Source organism: Haematobia irritans, chromosome 1 (assembly GCF_050003625.1).
Source record: "Haematobia irritans isolate KBUSLIRL chromosome 1, ASM5000362v1, whole genome shotgun sequence".
NCBI classification, from domain to species: Eukaryota; Metazoa; Arthropoda; class Insecta; order Diptera; family Muscidae; genus Haematobia; species Haematobia irritans.
In genome coordinates, this window is record NC_134397.1 from 80667993 (window position 1) to 80691503 (window position 23511).

The window sequence follows — 23511 nt, forward strand, 5'->3', positions numbered from 1 at the left end:
GAGTTATATCTAAATGTTAATCGATTACAGTATAATTGAAAGATTACTTGAATAGCACACTTTACAATACAATCATTTGAGGTGAAACTATGGCCTCTGCGTCCATATAAGGATTGTCTTTGAGCCGAAATAAGATGATATGCCAAATTTAAGGACGATTGCACTTAAACAGCATAAATGCATCAACAGACACACAGACGGACATCGCTACTAAAGGTATACTAAAGGATGGATCTCATGCACGGTTGAAAGACTGTTTTTTATATGTTTGGCTATAAACATTATATGTTTGGAACACAAATTTTTAAACACAATATTTTTGAGTGCAAGCATATGATGTTCATAAACTAGCATAACATGTTTGGGACATATATGTTAATATGTTAGAACATATTATGTTTGGGACATAAAATATTTGTAAATATAATATGCTTGAATGCAAACATATATTAATTTAGAAATAGCCTATAAACATATATGTGTTTAGTAGCTTGGAGCGCTATTTAACAGGGAGCGATATTGAATTAAGTTGGTGGTTGTTGCTTGTTATTACAAAATTAACATTTTATTTTTCCTTGGGCAATTGATCAGCTACTTCTTTGATCCTTACAAACTGTGTGGTCCGCTGTTCGAATCCCCGTCCGGCAAAAGGTAAAATTAAAATAAAAAAAAATCATAAAATTGAATAATTTCTTCTACAATGTTTGTATTACAGAAAAAGGTGCTAAGAACTAAAAAATCTCGTGGAAGTGAGAAAGATGTCGGGGAATATACAATTGAGCAGAAACAAAATTTTGAGCATTCAGGTCGAAAACCTATGTTGTTAGCACCTATATTACCTGTTTATTTTTATAATTCATTATGATTGTAAATATATAAATAAATAAATAAAATTTTGAGCACAATATTGTTTGGGAGATTTTTTTAAAGCATATAATATTTGTGGGTGCAAAATGCTTCCAAACATATTATATGGTCACATAATAACATATTGTTTTTTGGAAGACAACATTATTGAATTTGGATGCAAAAATACAAAATGTTTGGAACTTAGACTACCCAAACATATATTGTTTAGACCAATATGCTTTCAAACATATTATATATTGGTAGAGATCAAACATATAAATGTTTGGGCAATACCCAAAAATGTATATGCTTGAAGCAAAATATGTTTGGGAGTATGTGTTACAGAAGCGATTTTTTGTGAGGGTGTGGGACTTAGAATTTGTTATACCCTGTACCACTGTAGTGGTGAATGGTATAAATTATTTTTAGAGAAGTAGATATGTACAGACATTCGGTAAATATGGATTTGTAAAATAATCCGATATAACAGTAATTCAAAAATGTGGAAAAGACGATATTTTTTAATTTTGTAAAAGTAAAACAAGTCGACATTTTCAAATTTGGAAAAATTCAAATGGTCGAATAGTCTCTGCACTGTAAGAATTGTCTTCATTATTTTTGCGAAACATTCTTCATTAAATATTCTTCATTCATTAAAATAATGACATGAACAGTCTCATTAAAATAATATAATTTTTTGTACTTTAAATGGAAAGTTTCTTTGGTTGTAAAACAATGACATATTTCGGTTTTTTCGTTTTCCTTTCTATGTGGCAAATTGGGCTGGGAATGTGCAGAACAGGATTTTCTGTCATTTGTGTCTCGCGTGCACAAGGCAAGACAGCAGCTTCCAAAATCTTAGTGGAGTCATCTTGATCTGGGTTAGATGAACAACATTATTTTGGTGTTTACTCAATCAAGAAAATTTTGTTGTTGGAGAATGACATGTTGGGGAATTTTAAAATTTCTTAACAAAATGTATAAAACATTTTCGTTGAAATTACGAAGAAGTTTCATTAAAGTTGTAAAATTTGCATTTGCTACATAAAACTGTCTCTACACAAAAAAAGTTTACTTGCATGCAAAGATTTGGACCTTACCCTAAGGATTTTGGTATTGATTCAGAGCCAAAGATGCGACAGTTTTAGCGGCCTATCTGTTAGAAAAATATGTTTTTCATATGTTCCGATATAAACAAAATGTGTTTCGGGCACAATTTTTAAAACCAATACATTTAAGTGCAAACATGTAATGTTCCTAAACTAACACTAAATGTTTGGGATACCTATGTTAATATGTTACAATATGTGTGAATGTAAACATATATAAATTTACAAATTTCGAGTAAACATTTATATGTTGTGATATTTCATTCAGAGAGCGACAGAGAGAAAGTATAGAGAAAGAAACAGAGATGGAAAACGGGAGGGTTGACGAAAGATATCAACATAACACAGAGAGAGAATGAAAAGAGAGCAATTTCTGTGAATCCGCTCGTATGTTGTTTCGGAAAACTTGATATGCTTAAGTCTAAATATTATTTAATTTGAATATTAGAATGAATATTCGGAGTGAAGAGAATAGACATTTGAAAAACAGCACGTGTTTTGCCCTTGAGAGCAGCATTTTATATATGTGTGGACATGTGTTTTGATTATCATTTTGGCATTATGGGCACAATTTTTTCGTGGTTCGTTAAAATAAATCGGAACGTACGAGGAGTAAGTCAAAATATTCAGGCAAAGGAAATTAAAAAAACCGTGGAATATATACAAAAATTACAAAGGGATCTTCATAAAAATAACGAAAAGGCACTATACTCTTTTAAGAGTTGGGACAGTTAAATGAAAAAAGGAGGAAATAGTGAAAAATTAAACAGTAAAATGTATAAAAACAAAGTTTAGTTCCTCTTTATTAATAAGTAGTCCAAGAGGAGTTGACGGACACCTTCAAATATAAAAGCGGGCATTAAGTTCGAGTTTTATTTATTTTCTTTAAAATGAATTATTAAAGAAAGGTAAAAGGCAAAATAGGGTATTTTTAGAGCGAGAATGCCAACTTAATAACGGCCTTAAAAGTAAAAATGAAATTAAGTAGAAAATACGATAAGTTAAATGCAAGAAAAAACTGTTCACACCTAAATAAATGTATGTGTATATTATAAAATTATTAATGTATGTTTATACTCGACTCAACGTTCTTCTTTTGTTAGAGTTTTTGAATTCCTTCCAAAATTTCAAACTTTTATACCAAAAATAGTTTTTTGTTACAAAATTGTTATTTTTGCAATAAAACATAATATTTTATCCAAAAGCTCAGTCCATTTCGTTTATATCAAGCACTGTTATTTTCTGACTTTAAATCTTTAATAACCCACATTTCGAAGTTTCATTACAAAAATTTAATATAGTATTAATATAAATGTGTAAATTAAAAAAAAAAATTGCTTCGGTCGGAGCAGGGATTGAACCCACGACCCTTTGGCCAACAAATGTATGTTTCTGTTAAATAATGTTTTGTTTGCATGGGCGCTGCAAACTATGCTATATAAATGTAACGTATAACGATAATTTTCTACTGGTGACTATGACAGCTACGTAGCGCAGTGGATAGTGTGTTAGCTTACAAACTGTATGGTCCTCGGTTCGATTCTCCGTCCAGGCGAAAGGTAAAATGTAAAAAAATAATAAAATTGAATAATATCTTCAACATTATTTGTATTACAGAAAAACGTACCAAGCACTAAAAAATTTCGTGGAAGTGAAAATTATGTGAAAATTATCACAATCTTCTTTGGGGAAAAATATTCCAAGCATATAATATTTTCGGGCCCAAAACGCTTCCAAACATATAATATGTTCACATAAAACAAACATATTAATGTTTCGGCAGTATCCAATAATATATGTGCTTCCTGCAAAATATGTTTGGAACATATGTTAAAGAAGCGATTTTTTTTTGAGGGTGTACAGATATTATTTATGGAAATTTCATTTTCTGTTCCATGTACACCGTCCAAAAATAACATTCTGCTCTTGAAACATGTTTGTACGTGCAGTATAAAAAAAAAGTTTGTTGTGAAAAAAACGTGGCAATGAGTACCACGGACGAAAAAGACTGTTTTCCTTAGTTTTGGGTGTAAAAGTTATATGTTTGGAACTCAAATTTTTAACACAATATTTTTAAGTGGAGGCATATAATGTTCATAAACTAGCATAACATGTTTGGGACATATATGTTATATAGAGATGTTATATATGAACAAATTTTGTTTGGGACATACAATTTTTGTAAATATAATATACTTGGATGCAAACATATATTAATTTATAAATAGCCTATAAACATGTATGTGTTTAGAAAAAGAGATCTAGAGAGTATGCTGCAAGTAAAAGAAAGAAAAATATATATACACACAGAAAATGTCATTAAATTTTTTTTTCTACCAGTGTATGCCTAAGGTGAAACATAATATCTTTGAACAATACAAATCATATTTTGTTTGGACCAATCCTGAAAATATATATGCTGGAAGTAAAATGTGTTTGGGAAATATGTTACAGAAGCTATTTGTTGAAGGTGTACACATTCAAAAAAAAACATGCCCCGTTCCAAAGATTTTGTCTTTACTTTAACAATTTTGGTATTGATTCCGAGCCAAAGAAGCGGAGAATACTAGTAAGAATACTTTTAAGACACTTTTAAATTTGGGTTTTGTGTACTTACTTCTAGGAAGCAAATTTTAATTTTTCGTTTTTTTTTTCAGCTTTTTTGCTTCATATGATATCAAAGTCGTTTAAAAACGAGTTAACGACAACTTTATTTTCCAAATTCAGACTCGACTTCCAGTAGAAATTATGCTATGCTTCAAGTAAAAAACGTCTTTAAAATAAAGTGTTGAAAATCATGTCCTATTTCTGAACGATTTTTTGCTTTGTAATCAAGATGTAAAACGACAACAAATTTAAAGACAATTTCATTAAATTTAAAGAATTTTTATGAGTTATTAAAGTCAAGTTGACCTTAGCCCAAAATTTTTTTCTTTCATGTTATGATACCCATTTTAAGTCAAATCACTTAATTATAAGGACAATACGACTTCACTGAAAACTTTATCGACTTTTGGACAAAGAAAAAAACTTTATATTAGAGAAATGCGTCTTGTAAGCTAAGCAAAGTTTGCATTTGTATTTTAAGGACATGAAATCTTTGGCCTCACGACAATATTTTTTTCAGTGCAGAGACTTATTTTCCTTAAAGAAACAACTTTGGAAAAAAATCGTTTATATATTTTTTTCATTGGAAAGAATTGCATTTTTCTGTGTACACTACATAATGATGTAGGGTATTCATTCTCTAGGCTTAAAAATAAGATACAGTTATGGCCTGTTCCTGTATATCGAACGAAAGTTTTCTTTCGTATTCCAAACGAAAGAAAATTGATTTTTGATCTTCTATTTCGAAAGGCAAGTCACTTCATATTTTGTTGTCGAGCAATAAACGAACATATACAATAAGTGTCAAGAAAAAAGTAAAAACATTGTTAACATTTGAGTGAATTGTCAGGCCAAAAATTTGAAAATACTCATTTTTGATATTCAATGTATTCTCATATAATCGAAACGAACTTTCAAAAATATAAAAAAACAAGTATATACGGCCGTAAGTTCGGCCAGGCCGAAGCTTATGTACCCTCCATCATGGATTGCGCAGAAACTTCATCTAAACACTGCCATCCACAATCGAATTACTTAAGTTGCGGTAACGCTTGCCGATGGCAAGGTATCTTAAAACCTTCTAACACCATCATCTAAATTGTATGTAAGTCCATACGTGGTATATATTAAATCAAAAAAGATCGATCCAATACGTATATAATTCAGTTTGACAAAGTAGACATAAAATTTTGACAAAATTCTCTACAGAAATAAAATTTTAACAAAATTTTCTATAGAAATAAAATTTTCACAAAATTTTCTATAGAAATAAAAATTTTGACAAAATTTTCTATAGAAAGAAAATTTTGACAAAAATTTCTACAGAAATAAAATTTTAACAAAATGTTCTATAGAAATAAACTTTTGACAAAATTTTCTATAGAAATAAAATCTTGGTAGATTATTTTTGGCTCGAGTGGCAACCATGATTATGAACCGAATAAAATTTGAACAAAATTTTCTATAGAAATAAAATTTTGAAAAAATTTTCTATAGAAATAAAATTTTGACAATGATGAAAATTTTATTATGAACCGAATAAAATTTTAACAAAATTTTCTCTAGAAATAAAATTTTGACAAAATTTTCTATAGAAATAAAATTTTGGTAGATTATTTTTGGCTCTAGTGGCAACTATGATTATCAACCGATATGGACCAATTTTTGTGTGATTGGACCAATTTTGGTATGGTTGTTAGCGACCATATACTAACACCACGTGCCTAATTTGAATCGGATCGGATGAATTTTGCTCCTCCAAGAGGCTCCGGAGGTCAAATCTGGATAATGTTTTATATGGGGGCTATATATAATTATGGACCGATAGGACCAATTCTGGCACGGTTGTTAAAGATGATATACTAACACCATGTTCCAAATTACAACCGGATTGGATGAAATTTGCTTCTCTTTGAGGCTCCGCAACCCAAATCTGGGGATCGGTTTATATATATATAATTATGGACCGATGTGGACCAATTTTTGCACGGTTGTTAGAGACCATATACCAATACCATGTACCAAATTTCAGCCGGATCGAATGCAATTTGCTCCTCTTTGAGGCTTCGCAAGCCAAATCTGGGGATCGGTTTATATGGGGTCTATATATAATTATGAACCGATGTGGACCAATTTTTGCATGGTTGTTAGAGACCATATGCCAACATCCTGTACCAAATTTCAGCCGGATCGGATGAAATTTGCTTCTCTTTGAGGCTCCGCAAGCCAAATCTGGGGATCGGTTTATATGGGGGCTATATATAATATGGACCGATGTGGACCAATTTTTGCATGATTGTTAGAGATCATATACCAACACCATGTACCAAATTTCAGCCGGATCGGATGAAATTTTCTTCTCTTTGAGGCTCCGCAAGCCAAATCTGGAGATCGGTTTATATGGGGGCTATATATAATTATGGACCGATGTGAACCAATTTTTGCATGGTTGTTAGAGACCATATACCAACACCATGTACCAAATTTCAGCCGGATCGGATGATATTTGCTTCTCTGTTAGGCTCCGCAAGCCAAATCTGGGGATCGGTTTATATGGGGGCTATATATAATTAAGGACCGATGTGGACCAATTTTTGCATGGTTGTTAGATACCATATACCAACATCATATACCAAATTTCAGCCGGATCGGATGAAATTTGCTTCTCTTTTAGGCTCCGCAAGCCAAATCTGGGGATCGGTTTATAAGGGGGCTATATATAATTATGGACCGATGTGGACCAGTTTTTGCATGGTTGTTAGATACCATATACCAACATCATATACCAAATTTCAGCCAGATCGGATGAAATATGCTTCTGTTAGAGGCTCCACAAGCCAAATCTGAGGGTGCCTTTATATGGGGGCTATACGTAAAAGTGGACCGATATGGCCCATTTTCAATACCATCCGACCTACATCGATAACAACTACTTGTGCTAAGTCTCAAGTTGATAGCTTGTTTCGTTCGGAAGTTAGCGTGATTTCAACAGACGGACGGACGGACGGACGGACGGACATGCTTAGATCGACTCAGAATTTCGCCACGACCCAGAATATATACTTTATGGGGTCTTAGAGCAATATTTCGATGTGTTACAAACGGAATGACAAAGTTAATATACCCCCATCCTATGATGGAGGGTATAAAAACTCAAATTCATTCGAATTCGAGTGACTGCCTTTCTTTCGAATGGGTTTTCGTTCGATATACAGGAACAGGGCATTAATCTTCAGTATGCGAAATTTTAAAAATATTTATCTTTTCCGCGTCTTAATTCTTTCTTTGGTTTATGGATCCTGGATCGCCTATTTGATATATTTTTCTTTTTTTGCTCAGCTGATTGCAGTCGATCCATCTTCACATAAAATTGTTCAAATGTGCTTGTGGCAAACACTAAATGGCTAAGCCTTATGATTGCTGTTAATTTGACACTAATTTTGATATGAGCTGATCTATACGTATTGTTGCACTGAGCCGTCATTAATCAGCTTTCCATGGAATAAAACCGCTTTTCACAGCCTCAGATTAGCGGACGGCATCATTTCAAACTCACGCATTTTACAACATCAAGCTTGAAAAAAGGCTTACAACTGTCGGTAAACTTAAGTTTTTTTTCTGTGGTTCATATGAAGAAAACCTCTCCACGGATTCATTGTCAGCCAATGCCACTCATCCTGTAAACTGGGCTCATAAACTGCCAACATTTTCCTACGTGACAGGTTTTCAAAGAGCACAAACTAGAGCAAATATTCATTGGAGCACCAAAAATAACTTGGCCACTATTCCACTTTATAGACGAATATATCCATCTCAAGTAGCTTGTGTGATAGTGATCACCAAGAAGAAAAAGGCAACACCAGTGTCCGTCCGAATCCAGTTCTAAAGGTAGGTCAAATTTACAGAATGCTGCTTCATAGCTAATGCTCTCTACACATCGTCTACTGGATGCTGCCATCCGCACGGGCAGACATTCTTAAAAAGACAAGACCAAATCAATAATTAACCGCTTTGAAAACTGTTACAAAGCTAGACGAAGCAGGTTTTCCATACAATTCTTTTGCTAAAATAATTTCTTAAGTTTCTTTGTTAAACAGCAATGCGAATGTGCCGCTACGTATACTCTGAGGAACAATCGATAAGCGAATTTAGATTAAATTTTATTGGATACTTTCTGCGAGACTTGCATTGTGAGTGTATTACTTGCATCTGAGAAGATATTTTCCTGCTTCGATGCTACACTTTTTAGATTGAAATGGCTTGTTTTCAGGTTTTTAGAAATGCTTTTTCTCACTAACCTCTATCGAAAAATCCAAATTCGTTAGGAACTCCTTAATTTTTCCATAACCCATCAACAAAAATTTTGTGCAGAAAATATTAAATGCGAAAAAATTATGTTTAGACATGTCAGTGAGAGAGAGAGAGAGTATATGGAAAGAACTAAAGATGGCTATGGGGAGAGTAGACGAGTGACATCTACAATAATACAGTGGGGGAATCAAAAGAGATCAAATCAGAGGTGTAAAAGGTGGTACAATTGTACTAAATTAGGAACAACCCACATTCCAAAAGTACAATTGTACTACAATGATATATTTCGTACAATTTGTAATATTCATTTCACCTTCAAGATTGCTGTAGAAGTCCAAGTGGCAATTTATAGTAATAATTGTTTCCAATATAAATTATCTTGTTCACATATTTTAGGAACTGACTAAATTAGATTCAAATGGTACAAAAGTGGTCCATTTAAAATCTGGATTTCGGTGTAACAAAATTCTGAAACTTTGCTTTGGTCACAAAACTTTTACAGGTAGAACCTTCGTCATTTTTTAAATGTGATACAATTTGAACCCAAAAAGTCCACTTTTTCATTCTCATTGGTACAAAATAAAAATTTGATGTTTCATCCCTGGATCAAATGCAAGTACTTGAAAGACATGTGTTAATGTAGATCCTCCCAAAAGGATCTACATCGTGGTCAAATTCTGAAAATAAATTTTATTGTTTGTGAATATATAAAGAGTAGTTTTTTAAGAGCTATAGTATACTTAAACAAGTATATACGGCCAGGACGAATCTTATGTACCCTCCACCATGGATTGCGTAGAAACTACTACGGAAGAATGTCATCCAATTCGTAGTAGTTTCAACCCAAGTAATGTCATCGAATTACTTGGGTTGTGGTATCTTAAAACTTCTTCACAACGTTTTCTAACTTGTGAGTTAGTCCATACGTGGTATATATTAGACAAAAAAGTTATGTATAGGTAAGTCTACAAATAATTACGAATCGATATGGACTTTTTGCGTAGAGAGCCAGAATTGAAATATGGGGGTGGCTTATGTGGGGCTGTATACAATTATGAACTTGATATGGACCAATTTTTGTGTGATTGGGGATCGATTTATCTGAGGGCTATATATAACTATAGACCGATATGGACCTAGTTAGGCATGGTTGTTAACGGCCATATATTAGCACAATGTACCAAATTTCAACTGACTCGGATGAAATTTGCTCCTCCAGAAGGCTCCAAAACCACATCTCGGCATCGGTTTGTATGGGCACTATATATGATTATGGACTGATATGGACCACTTTTAGCATGGTTGTTAAATATCATATACTACCACCACGTACCAAATTTCAACCGAATCGGATGAATTTTGCTCTTCCAAGGGGCTCCGGAGGTCAAATTTGAGGATCGGTTTATGGGGCCTATATATAATTATGGAACGAACACCACGTACCAAATTTGAACTGAATCAAATGAATTTTGGTCTTACAATAGGCTCCGGAGGTCAAATCTGGTGATCTGTTTATATGACGGCTATATATAATTATGGACCGCTGTTGACCAATTTTTGCATGGTCATTGGAGACCATATGCTTACATCATGTACCAAATTTCAGCCGGATCGGATGAAATTTGCTTCTCTTTGAGGCTCCGCAAGCCAAATCTGGGGATAGGTTTATATGGGGGCTATATATAATTATGGACCGATGTGGACCAGTTTTTGCTTGGTTGTTAGAGACCATATACTAACACCATGTACCAAAATTTCAGCCGGTTCGGATGAAATTTGCTTCTCTTAGAGGCTTCGCAAGCCAAATGTGGGGATCGGTTTATATGGAGGCTATATATAATTATGGACCGATGTGGACCAATTTTTGCATGATTGTTAGAGATCTTATGGTTAGGTTAGGTTAGGTTATGTGGCAGCCCGATGTATCAGGCTCACTTAGACTATTCAGTCCATTGTGATACCACAGTGGTGAACTTCTCTCTTATCACTGAGTGCTACCCGATTCCATGTGAAGCTCAATGACAAGGGACCTCCTTTTTATAGCCGAGTCCGAACGGCGTTCCACATTCCTGTGAAACCACTTAGAGAAGCTTTGAAACCCTCCGAAATGTCACCAGCATTACTGAGGTGGGATAATCCACCGCTGAAAAACGTTTTGGTGTTCGGTCGTAGCAGGAATCGAACCCACGACCTTGTGTGTGCAAGGCGGGCATGCTAACCATTGCACCACGGTGGCTCCCTAAGCGTTAGAATGCATTAAAAATCATAAAAAATTAAAAATGATTTATTTGGTAAAATATCACAGAATTTTATCATTCATATTCTAAACACAGTATGTGGATCACACCTTAAGGAGTGATGCAAATTATGATCTTGCCAAATTATGAGCCAATGTTTATGCCATCATCTCCTGGAATTCCTCAGTAAGTTACGACCTCTGCACTATTCTATATATGATCCACACTTAGAATTTCCAAACAATATCACAGGAAAACATACTGTTGGATTGTATCATTACGTTAAGACCATAGCTTTCTTGCGTACGGTGGGTCACTTGAAGTATGTCTATGTTAAATTAAAAGTTTTAAAGATTAGAGATCTTATACTAACACCATGTACCAAATTTCAGCCGGATCGGATGAAATTTGCTTCTCTTAGAGGATTCGCAAACCAAATTTGTGGGTCCGTTTATATGGTGGCTATACGTAAAAGTGGACCGATATAGCCCATTTGCAATACCATCCGACCTACATCAATAACAACTACTTGTGGCAAGTTTCAAGTCGATAGCTTGTTTCGTTCGGAAGTTAGCTCTTGTATTTTGGGCAAAAAAAATTGGATATCATCTCAGGGTAGCGATCACCGTTTACAGTTATGTTACGATTTTCATAATCTTTGAAGAAGTACGGTCCAATGATGCCACGAATCCATAAACTGCACCAAACTTTGACATTTTCTGGATTCATTGGTATATTTTGCAATGCTTCTTACCTTCAGTCCAAAATCGACAATTCCGTTTATTTACGTATCCATTGGGCCAGAAATGAGCTTCGTCCCTGAACACGATTTTTCGATAAAAATCCGCGATGAACTTTCTTAACAGATCACGCATTTTGTAATAAAATTCAATAATTTGGAAGCGTTGCTCGTTTACGTCTTATAAGACCTTTTATTATAGACATGATGGAGTATTAATTCGCATCAAGGATTCCTACACCCTCAAGAAAACAGGCTCTGCAACATATGCTCTTTAACACATTTTGCTTGAAGCATTTATATTCCCGAATTTCTTCAACCCAAATATGGTCACCGCCAAAATCAATTTTGTTAGTCGATTGTAATAAAATATGGATTAGTCGAATCGAAAGAATTTCCAGAAATTGACTTGGTGGCCAAATTTTATGTTCGACTGATTCAATAGGAATATGGTGCATATATTGATATTCAAATTTGAAAATTAACAAATCTTTGTCATAAGAATTCGATAGCTGATGTTGGTGTCCTTACTCCGAACGAAACAAATTATGGACTTAAAACTTTGATGAAGTAGTTGTTATTGTTGTAAGTATTGTAAATATTGGAAAATGTTAGGGCATTATATAGCCCCATATTAACCGATCTTCAGATTCGATATTAATATCGGTAAAACTTTTTAACTATCACACAATACATTATTTGAGAAATTTCTATAAATAGACAGAAAGTAGAATATGTTTGTTTGCATAGTTTACATACAGTGCTGTTCAAAACATTTGCAACTACACCGACTACTGAAAATAAAACGAAATTATAATGAAAACAAAAATATTAAAACGAAGACTTTAATGCCATGTTGTTGCTTATTGGGTCAGTCTTAAAGATTTAAGGGAATAGGGGAACTAAAGACTTTTTGATCATTTGTAAAATAATTTAAAACTAAGAGTTTTGAATTGTTCAAAACATTGGCAACTAATATTAAGTGCCCCAAATATTTAAAACTAACTAAAGTCTTTCCCAATTTAATCCCAAGTTTTCGTTTTATAATTCTCCAAAGGTTATTCTACGACGTTGACATTAGGCGAGTGAGCAAGCCAGTCAAGCACATGCAATCGGAAATCCATTGTTTTACCACCTTAAACGTGTGCTGGAGGTCATACTAGTAATAATAATCCATACAGACGGTTTTTGCAGGAATGCTTATGGCAATATTACATGGGACAAAATGTTTTTGTAGACTTCCGACAGCATAATACTCTCGACTCTATGAATCGGGCCAATAGCTTGCCCAGACCATAATATTGTCCCCACTATGATTGACGGAACTTTTTGTAATTCTTGGATTAATACTTTCCTTTGGACTTTATGACAAAATGAAGCAATGAAATAAACGTTATTCCTACAATGCCTTTTTTGTACGTTTAATATATCCTCTTTTAGGTCCTTATAACTACTTTAGGTACAAATATAATGCCATTAAAGGAGGAGATATTGCAGGCTGCTGGGTAGTTGCAAATGTTTTGAATAGGTCGACTCATACGATTCTTTACCTTTCGGCAAATAATAATGGTTTATAATAGCCCTTTTATTTACCCAATAATAATTTGGAAAAACAACTCCATAAAGACTATTTTTTAAGTGGGACGTAAATTATAAAATTCTTATTATGAGAGATTTACATAGATTAAGTTCATGGTAGGGTTAGTTGTAGATGTTTTGAACAGCACTGTATATAATAAATTTTGGAGGGTATATTAAAAGAAGATAATCCCAAATGTACTGCCCTTATTACTTAAATCTATGTCATTAGACGGAAAGAAACCACATTTGAATTCTTCAAACCCACTCTTGGCATAACGGCAGAATTCATATGCTCTTGCATTACTGACCCATATTCAAATATTTAAACATTTTAATAATAGCTACCATGCCAAAACCCCGAAACCACAGAAAACTAGAAAACTATGAGTGGTTAACTCTTCGTCAGCTAATGTAAATCATAAATAAAAGATTTTCTTTCTGGTATTCCAGTGAAATTATGATTTGGTATTTTGCATTTAATTACTGACCGCAATGATAAGCACAATCGACAGGTGAATACTACACACAAAGCTAGAAGTGAACGAAACAACCACCAGAGGTGTACATGCGCGTAACTCACACTCACGATGCACAATTTTTACTTATATATGCTTAGGCACGATATTTATGGTAGGATTCACGCTAACGCAAAATTGTCAAACGATTCGTACTCAATTCGAGTGTGGAAAGTTTTACTCATCCACTCTCAAGATCAGAAAAAGTCAATAACACACACGTGTCAATGATTATGCTTACGCTTGTATCACAACAAGTCACTTGTTCATCTCTAGAATCCACCTACACATGCTTCGTTAAATATTCATATTAAAATGGTCAATGATTTTGAATGTTAAATATAAAAATTAGGTTACAAGGTACCTTCTCAAATTAAGCTTTTTAATACAATGTTGTACATTATAGCACATAAGAGGATGAAGGAAATGAAACCCTCCCCCATCGGCAGTTTACAAGAATTTCTCCCTGACACAATAACCCACGACTGCTTTACTTGTGTTGTGAATAGGATGATTGAGAACAAAACTTGTATTTGAATCCAAAGATGTTGACCTTAACATTTGATTGGATTTTTGTATTCATTTTAAGTTAAAGACTGGCCCAGCAAAAAAAAGAGCTTCCAAAAAGTAGTTTGGATCCCCAATTTGTTATCCGGAAGTAGTGCAAACCTGGATCATCTCCAATGAATTTTACATGGGCTTGTCATAGGGCGGAAGCACTCCATTTTGAGGTCCTTTGCATTGCTTTAGAAGTTGTGCATTGGACGTTCATTTGGATCAAAAAAAAATTAAGAAACTAAAAAACAAAAATTTCCATATGAACCTGATATCACACCACGGAATGACATTCTAACTACTTCCTGAGATGTTCTTTATTATAAGGAATAACAAGTATATACGGCCGTAAGTTCGGCCAGGCCGAATCTTATGTTCCCTCCACCATGGATTGCGTAGACACTTCTACGAAAGACTGTCATCCACAATCGAAATACTTGGGTTGTGGTATCTTAAAACTTCTTAACATCGTTTTCTAAATTGTGAGTTAGTCCATACGTGGTATATAGTAGACAAAAGAGTTATGTATAGTTAAGTCTACAAGTAATTACGAATCGATATGGACTTTTTGCACGGTACGTAGAGAGCCAGAATTGAAATATGGTTGTCACTTATATGGGGGCTATATACAATTATGAACTTGATATGGACAAATTTTTGTGTGATTGGAGATCGAATTATCTGAGGCATATATATAACTATAGACCGATATGTACCTAGTTAGGCATGGTCGTTAACGACCATATACTAGCACAATGTACCAAATTTCAACTCACTCGGATGAGAATTGCTCCTCCAAGAAGCTCCATAACCAAATCTCGGGATCGGTTTATATAGGGCTATATATGATTATGGACTGATATGGACCACTTTTGGCATGGTTGTTAAATATCATATACGATCACCGCGTACCAAATTTCAAGCAGATCGGATGAATTTTGCTCCTCCAAAAGGTACCGGAGGTCAAATCTGGGGATCGGTATATATGGGAGCTATATGTAATTATGGGCTGATAGGAACCAATTCCTGCATGGTGGTTGGATACCATATACTAACATGACGTACCAAATTTCAACCGTATGGGAAGAATTTTGCTCTTCCAAGGGGCTCTGGAGGTCAAATCTGGGGATCGGTTTATATGGGGCCTATATATAATTATGGATCGATATCGACCACTTTTTGCATGGGTGCTTGAGTCCATATATTAACACCACATACCAAATTTCAACTGAATCAGATGAATTTTGGTGTTCCAAGAGGCTCCGGAGGTCAAATCTGGTGATCGGTTTACATGGGGGCCATATATAATTATGGACCTATATAGACCACTTTTTGCATGGTAGTTAGATACCATATACTAACACCATGTACCAAATTTCAGCCGGATCGGATGAAATTTGCTTCTCTTAGAGGCCTCGCAAGCCAAATTTGGGGGTCCGTTTATATTGGAGCTATACGTAAAAGTGGTCCGATATGGCCCATTTGCAATACCATCCGACCTACATCAATAACAACTACTTGTGCCTACTTGTATCTAGTCGATAGCTTGTTTCGTTCGGAAGTTAGCGTGATTACAGCAGACGGACGGACATGCTCAGATCGACTCAGAATTTCACCACGACCCAGAATATATATACTTTATGGGGTCTTAGAGCAATATTTCGATGTGTTACAAACGGAATGACAAAGTTAATATACCCCCATCCTATGGTGAAGGGTATAAAAACGCTGATTAAAATCTCACCAGCAATTTTTTTATTAAATATTTTTCTAAACAAATATTTTTTTATGTTATACATCGCTTTTATTTTATTATACCCACCACCATACAATAGTGATGGGTATAATAAAAATAATAAAGCTATCTTGCTTAATTTTTGCACAAATTCGTTTTTTGTCTCCAAGCAGGTCAAGTTGGAAGATCGTTCCGTATTTTCTATCCAATTTGCCTGAAATTTGAAACCTAGAGGTATTTTAGGACCATAAATAAGTGTGCCGAAAATGGTGCCCATCGGTCCATGTTTTTGTATAGCCCTCATATGGACCGGTCTCCCAATTTTACGTATTTTCAATCCGATTTTCCTGAAATTGGAAATCTATAGGTATTTTAGGACCAATAATAGGTGTGTCGAAAATGAGGTGTATCGGTCCATATTTTGGTATAGCCCCCATATAGACCGATCTCCTGATTTTACTTGGGCTTTTAGAAACCGTATTTGTAATCCGATTTTCCTGAAATTAGAAATCTAAATGTATGTTAGGACAACAAACAGGTGTGCCGAATATGGTGTGTATCGGTCTATGGTTGCTATGGTTGAGCTTCTAGAAACTATAGTTATTATCCCCCCTTGTAAACCCTCCCTCCGATTTTGGGTCTAAATTCTGTAGGTTTTTCAGAACCATAAGTAGGAGTTTTCAAAGGTAACTGTTATACTTGATGCATGGTGGTTGATATTAAAGATTCGGCCTGGTCTGGTCGAACTTACTGCTGTATATACTTGTTAAGACCCAAAATAGTTACTTCCAGTTTCACAACATTGAATATGTTATACATTTTATGAGATTTTATCTGATTTTTATCTATAATATTTACTATGCACGATTGATAGAAACCGTAGTTTGAACATTCCACCAATTCACTGCACTTTCTTTGTTTATTAAATAAATCCCTTTTGTTTAAATATTTTAATTTTTTGTGAATTTCGTTCATGTACTAGACACATACCGAAATTCCCAAGCAAAGCACCATTTGCTCTCATTTTTTCTCTCATTGTATTATGTTGTCATCTTTATCTTGTTCTCTATTTTTTAATATTTGCATCCAGAGACATTCAAGAAAATGTGATGTCGCAAACATAAAATGTTCTAATATATTAACATATATGCCCCCAAGCATGTTATACTAGTTATATGCTTACACTTAAAAATATTATGCTAAAATGTTGAATTCCAAACATATAATGGTTACACCGAAACATATGAAAACAGTCTTTTTCGTCCGAGTGGCTTCATGCACTTTGCTTCTATGTGATTCTGTGTTTCTGCCGTACACATTTCGTACTTTTATTTAGTTATACCTGCATGTTTTAACTCACAATAGCGGACTTTACAATGATGGAAATCTAGACTTATATTTTGTACAATTTAACAGGGTTTTCATATTACCTGACAATGGGTAGTCAAAATTGGTCCTAGCTTTCTCGCTGGTATTTGAGTTTCATATAAAAATAAATTGTTTTCAGATCTTTTATTTTTTACTTTATTTATCTTAAAATTTAAATGTTGAATTATTGGTAACGGTATCATTAATAACCACTTCTTATTATTTTATAATGGTATCCATATGCAGTGAATCATTTTCTTTCACAATTTTGAACACATTAACTGTGGACTACTTTCCCAATGAATTCAAACGAGTTCCAAGCTTGATTTAGATCAAAGGAAGTTTCCACTACTCTCACAATGATGTTATAGGTTTTTTTGGAATTCGAATCAAATGGTTAGTTTTTGAATAATGTACTGATAGTCCTAGTAAAGTTCAAATATTCGGTCAATTCGGAAGGGTTTTGTTTTCATTTGTTTAACATTTAATTAGATTTTTAATTATTTGATTTATTTTTATTTTGTTATTTTTTTTTGTTTTTTTTTTTGCGAAAATTTAGTTTGCCGATAATCGACCGAACCGTTTGAAATCAATATTGCAACTATGAAAATTGGAAATCATCCGCATTGATCGAAGTGGCTAAAAGAAAAGTATCCGCTAACAGCAACAGCATTCAACATTCACTGTCAATGTTGCCCCAGTAGAACAAGTTGTTGCTCCATGGTCTTTCTAGTTTTCATTTCCATTGAACAACAAGAGGCTGATGGCAAATGTTGGCCTTTAAATGTTAGCCAAGAGGACCGAGCGAGCGTGATAGGCCGTGACTAGGCCAAATAGTCAACATATCCAGTCCAATTGAGGTTATTAAATGTATAGGAATCACCATCTCCAATACTAAAAATTTTACCATTAAATTTAGCTCTGTTGCATACATAAACAGATAGCCTCAATTGGCAAATAGAGATGTTGCTATTGTATCACTTCCCCAATGCAATTAGAAATGCAATAAACATGAGGTAGATGGAAACATTTATTTTTTTCTCCAAGTGCAGATGGCCAATGGCTCCAAACACTTCATTTACATAAGTAACAATAGCCAGTGGTTTCCACAATAAAATGATCTAACAATGAATTGCATAAAATTATTAAAATAAAGTGTCAAGTCATCGAGAGGAGTTGCTGATTTGAGATTAATGACCAATAGTTCAGTTTGCTCCTACTTGCAGTTTAAAGCATCAGCAATCAGTCCATCACCAAAGTTAAGTTTTATGGTTTCGGTTATATGGTCAGCATATCCATGGCTACATAGTTTGCATGTGAGATTCTTTCATTCATGTTTTCTACCTTGACTCGAATTGTGACCCAAAATTTTCTTTTTGTTTACTTGTTTCCTTCTCATTTGACCTACTTTGATATTTTGCCATGGCCAGTTTACAGTACTGATACTAGCAGCTGACATAGAAGTGTCTCCGTGATTCTATTGGTCATGTTTATTTGTGTCGATATCATTATCATAAATTCGAAGTGATTCCTTTGAGGGTATTTTCACAAAAGATTTGTGTTAAAAGGGGAAAGATTTTTATAGTATCTGCTGGCAGCCGGAGTAACTTTGCCATTGTGAGGAAATATTTTGACTGAAATTCGTCAAATAATTTGAGGATGTATCTTTATTAAAAACGTCATATACGTTCATTATAAGTTATAACTTAACTTAAAATTATAAACCATTTCGCTATTTGTGCTCTTCGATCAAAAGATTAGTTTAGGTATAACAGGTTGGCTGATAAGTCCCCGGTCTAACAAAGAAAAACACATTTTTTTGTCAAAATTCGTTTTTATTATTCAACATAGTTCCCTCCAAGAGCGATACAACGATTATAACGACCTTCCAATTTTTTGATACCATTTTGGTAGTACTCCTTCGGTTTTGCCTCAAAATAGGCCTCAGTTTCGGCGATCACCTCTTCATTGCAGCCAAATTTTTTCCCTGCGAGCATCCTTTTGTGGTCTGAGAACAAGAAAAAGTCGCAGGGGCCAGATCTGGAGAATACGGTGGGTGGGGAAGCAATTCGAAGCCCAATTCATGAATTTTTTCCATCGTTCTCAATGACTTGTGGTACGGTGCGTTGTCTTGGTGGAACAACACTTTTTTCTTCTTCATATGGGGCCGTTTTGCCGCGATTTCGACCTTCAAACTCTCCAATAACGCCATATAATAGTCACTGTTGATGGGTTTTCCCTTCTCAAGATAATCGATAAAAGTTATTCCATGTGCATCCCAAAAAACAGAGGCCATTACTTTGCCAGCGGACTTTTGCGTCTTTCCACGTTTCGGAGACGGTTCACCGGTCGCTGTCCACTCAGCCGACTGTCTATTGGACTCAGGAGTGTAGTGATGGAGCCATGTTTCATCCATTGTCACATATCGACGGAAAAACTCGGGTGTATTACGAGTTAACAGCTGCAAACACCGCTCAGAGTCATCAACACGTTGTTGTTTTTGGTCAAATGTGAGCTCGCGCGGCACCCATTTTGCACAGAGCTTCCGCATATCCAAATATTGATGAATGATGATATCTTTAAGGCCTCTGCTATCTCGATCAACTTCATTTTACGGTCATTCAAAATCATTTTGTGGATTTTTTTGATGTTTTCGTCGGTAACTATCTCTTTCGGGCGTCCACTGCGTTCACCGTCCTCCGTGCTCATTTTTCGACGCTTGAATTTTGCATACCAATCAAGTATTGTTGATTTCCCTGGGGCAGAGTCCGGAAACTCATTATCAAGCCAAGTTTTTGCTTCCACCGTATTTTTTCCCTTCAGAAAACAGTATTTTATCAAAACACGAAATTCCTTTTTTTCCATTTTTTCACAATAACAAAAGACACTCTATCTCACAAAATTATTGACTTACAGACGTCAAATTTTGACACGAATCATTTGAAGGTTGGTACTATATAAAAATAATATGCATTTAATACTAGCGACGCCATCTATGTGTCAGACCGGGGACTTATCAGTCAACCTGTTAGTAGCAGACTCTTATTTTAGGCTAATTTAGACTACACAAAAACAAAAAAAAAAATCACGAAAATTTTTCCAATTAAAGTCTTAATTGAGTTTTAAAAAGTTTTCAACTAAAAATTTTATTTATTCAACAAATTTTTTAATTGAAATAAAATCTATCACAAAAATTAATAGCATCAATTTATTTTTTTATTGGATTAATTAATTTTTAATTAACTTTCAATTAATTTTTTAATTGATACTATCATTCTATGAATGCAGACATTTCAATTAAAAAATTAATTGGATCAATTAATTTCGTGATTGAATCAAAAAATTTTGTGTGTGTGTGCAGTGAATTGTGATAGGAAAATTGGTGATTTTCTTTCTTATTATTGAGTGTTCAATGAAGACCTCCTTTTTTATAGACGAGTTCGAATGGCGTTTCACATTGCGGTGAAAATACTTAGAGAAACTTTGAAATGCTCTGAAATGTCATCAGCATTGTCGAGTGAGGATAATCCACCGCTGAAAACCCCTTCCAATAGATCGCGTAGAAAGCTCTACTAGAGAGTGTCATCCACAATCAAATTACTTGGTTGTGGTAACACTTGCCGATGGCAGGATATCATAAAACATCTTGACGTTGTCTTCTAAATTGTAAATTAGTTGATATGAAGTCTATGCTAGACAAAGGACTTCACAAAGGCACGGCTTTAAAAATATCCTCCCAAAGGTGTTCTTTATTTTAACTACTCAGTAAGTTCTTTTAATTCTATTTTTTTATAACTCGAGCTTTTCATAATTTTTAAAGAGTAATTATTTAAATTTTCTCGAAAACTGTGCTAACCCTATATGTGAAAATATTTGAAGTCAAGCGTCATAAATTCATAAAAAAAAAACAAGTAAGGAAAGTCTAAAGTCGGGCGGGGCCGACTATATTATACCCTTCACCACTTCCTAAGTCCACATTTTCGATACCATATCAAATCCGTCCAATGTGTTGGATGCTATATAAATCCATACACATATATTCTGTATATCTGAGCAGATCTGTACAGAGTTCTGCAATACTTATAGATTTTACATTTAAGTCGGCTAATGCGCTGAGGTGGAACACAATGTTAGTAAAAAAAAAATAGGGGAAACATTTAAATATGAACCAATTTTGAGGCAACTTCGCAAAAGTGTATTTATGGTTTATCGGTCGATAGTCATTTTGATAAGTTTTCGACTTAGCAGTGACGATTTGATAAGGAAAATGTAGGTATTTCGGCCAGTTTTCCCTACACGCAAAAAAATAATTCTTTCCTCCCAAACGAAATTTTAGACAAACAAAGTTCGTTTCTCATTTGCTTTTCGCTGTAAGGAAGTGTATTTGGTAGAAAAGTATATACTTTTTGTGATAAACGTTTATTTTTTCCAGGATGTAAAAACAATTTCATAAAGACAAACTCAAAAAAAACATTGTTTTCTTGCTAGTTGCATTTTCCCTCACATATTTCTCACATCCACGAGGTTTTTTAGTTCTTAACACCTTTTCCTGTAATATCAACAATGTAGAAGAAATTATACGATTTTATAAATTTTTAAAATTTTTTACCTTTCGCCTGGACGGAGAATCGAACCGCGGACCATGCACTTTGTAAGCCAACACACTAACCACTGAGCTATGTACCTGTTATGGTCATCAATAGATAAATATCCATATAAGTTATATTTATATGGCATAGCTTGCGGCGCCCACGAACCGAATAAACAAAGTTTATTTAACAGAAACAAACATTTTGTTTGGCACCGTGGAGCAGTGGTTGCTACGTCCGACTTGCATGCCAAGGGTCGTGGGTTCGATCCCTGCTTCGACCAAAGTTTTTTTTTTGTTTTTTTTTTACATATATTCCAGATATGTTCGGAATATTCCGAAAAAATGTTCAACATTACATTGTAGTATATTAAATTTTGAACTGTAAAATGTGTCTTATTAAAGACCTAAAGTCAGAAAAGAACAGTGTTTGATATAAACGAAATGGATTGCGTTGTTGTTTCAAAAATAACTTTTTTTATTGAAAAAATAAAAACAAACGAATTTTTCTGGTGATAAAAGATTAAAATTTTCGAAGCAATTCAAAAAACTCTAACAAAAGAAAAACGTTTTCGGTACACGTTTTCCAAACGTTTTTTTTCTTTGCGTGTAAATAGGAAAAACATATATATGGAATCTATATCGAAATCTGAACCGATTGCAATCAAATTTCACATGCATAGTTACTGTGTTGAAACTACTCCCTGTGCAAAATTTCACGTAAATCGGATAACAACTTTGACCTCTGTGGTCATATGACGGAAAAACGGGCGAAAGATATATATGGGAGCTATATAAAAATCTGAACCGATTTCAACCAAAATAAACACACATGTGCAGAACCTTAATTCTACTGCCTGTGCAAAGTTTTAAGTTCAATTCGACTCCCTCTGCAAAAATTCACGTAAATCAGAGTAGCACTTTTGCCTCTGTGGGCATATTAGACCAAATCGGGCGAATGATATATATGGGAGCTAAATCTCTAAATCTGAACCGACTTCAACTAAATTTTGCACAATTAACGATACTATAAAACGTACTCCTTGTGCAAAATTTCAGGCAACTCAGGGCAAAACTCTGGCTTTTGAAGTCATATAAATCCAAATCGGACGAAAGATATATATGGGAGCTATATCTAAATCGGAACCGATTTTAACCAAATTAAGCACACTTAACGATACTATTAAACGTACTTGTTGTGCAAAATTTGAAGCAAATCAGCGCAAAACTCTGGCTTTTGGGGCCATATAAGTCCAACTCGGTCGAAAGATATATATGGGAGCTATATCTATATCTGAACCGATTTCAACTAAATTT

General features: G+C 34.3%; 1 protein-coding gene across 1 annotated transcript in view; it reads right to left on the reverse strand.

Moving 5' to 3' along the window:
* The window catches only part of LOC142221295 (uncharacterized), a 112502-nt gene extending 94317 nt beyond the window's left edge, over positions 1-18185 (reverse strand). The window contains exon 1 of the mRNA XM_075290962.1: positions 17669-18185. The gene's annotated coding sequence lies outside the window, so the exon portion shown is untranslated. The remainder of the gene's footprint in view (positions 1-17668) is intronic.
* Between the last annotated feature and the right edge of the window lie 5326 nt (positions 18186-23511).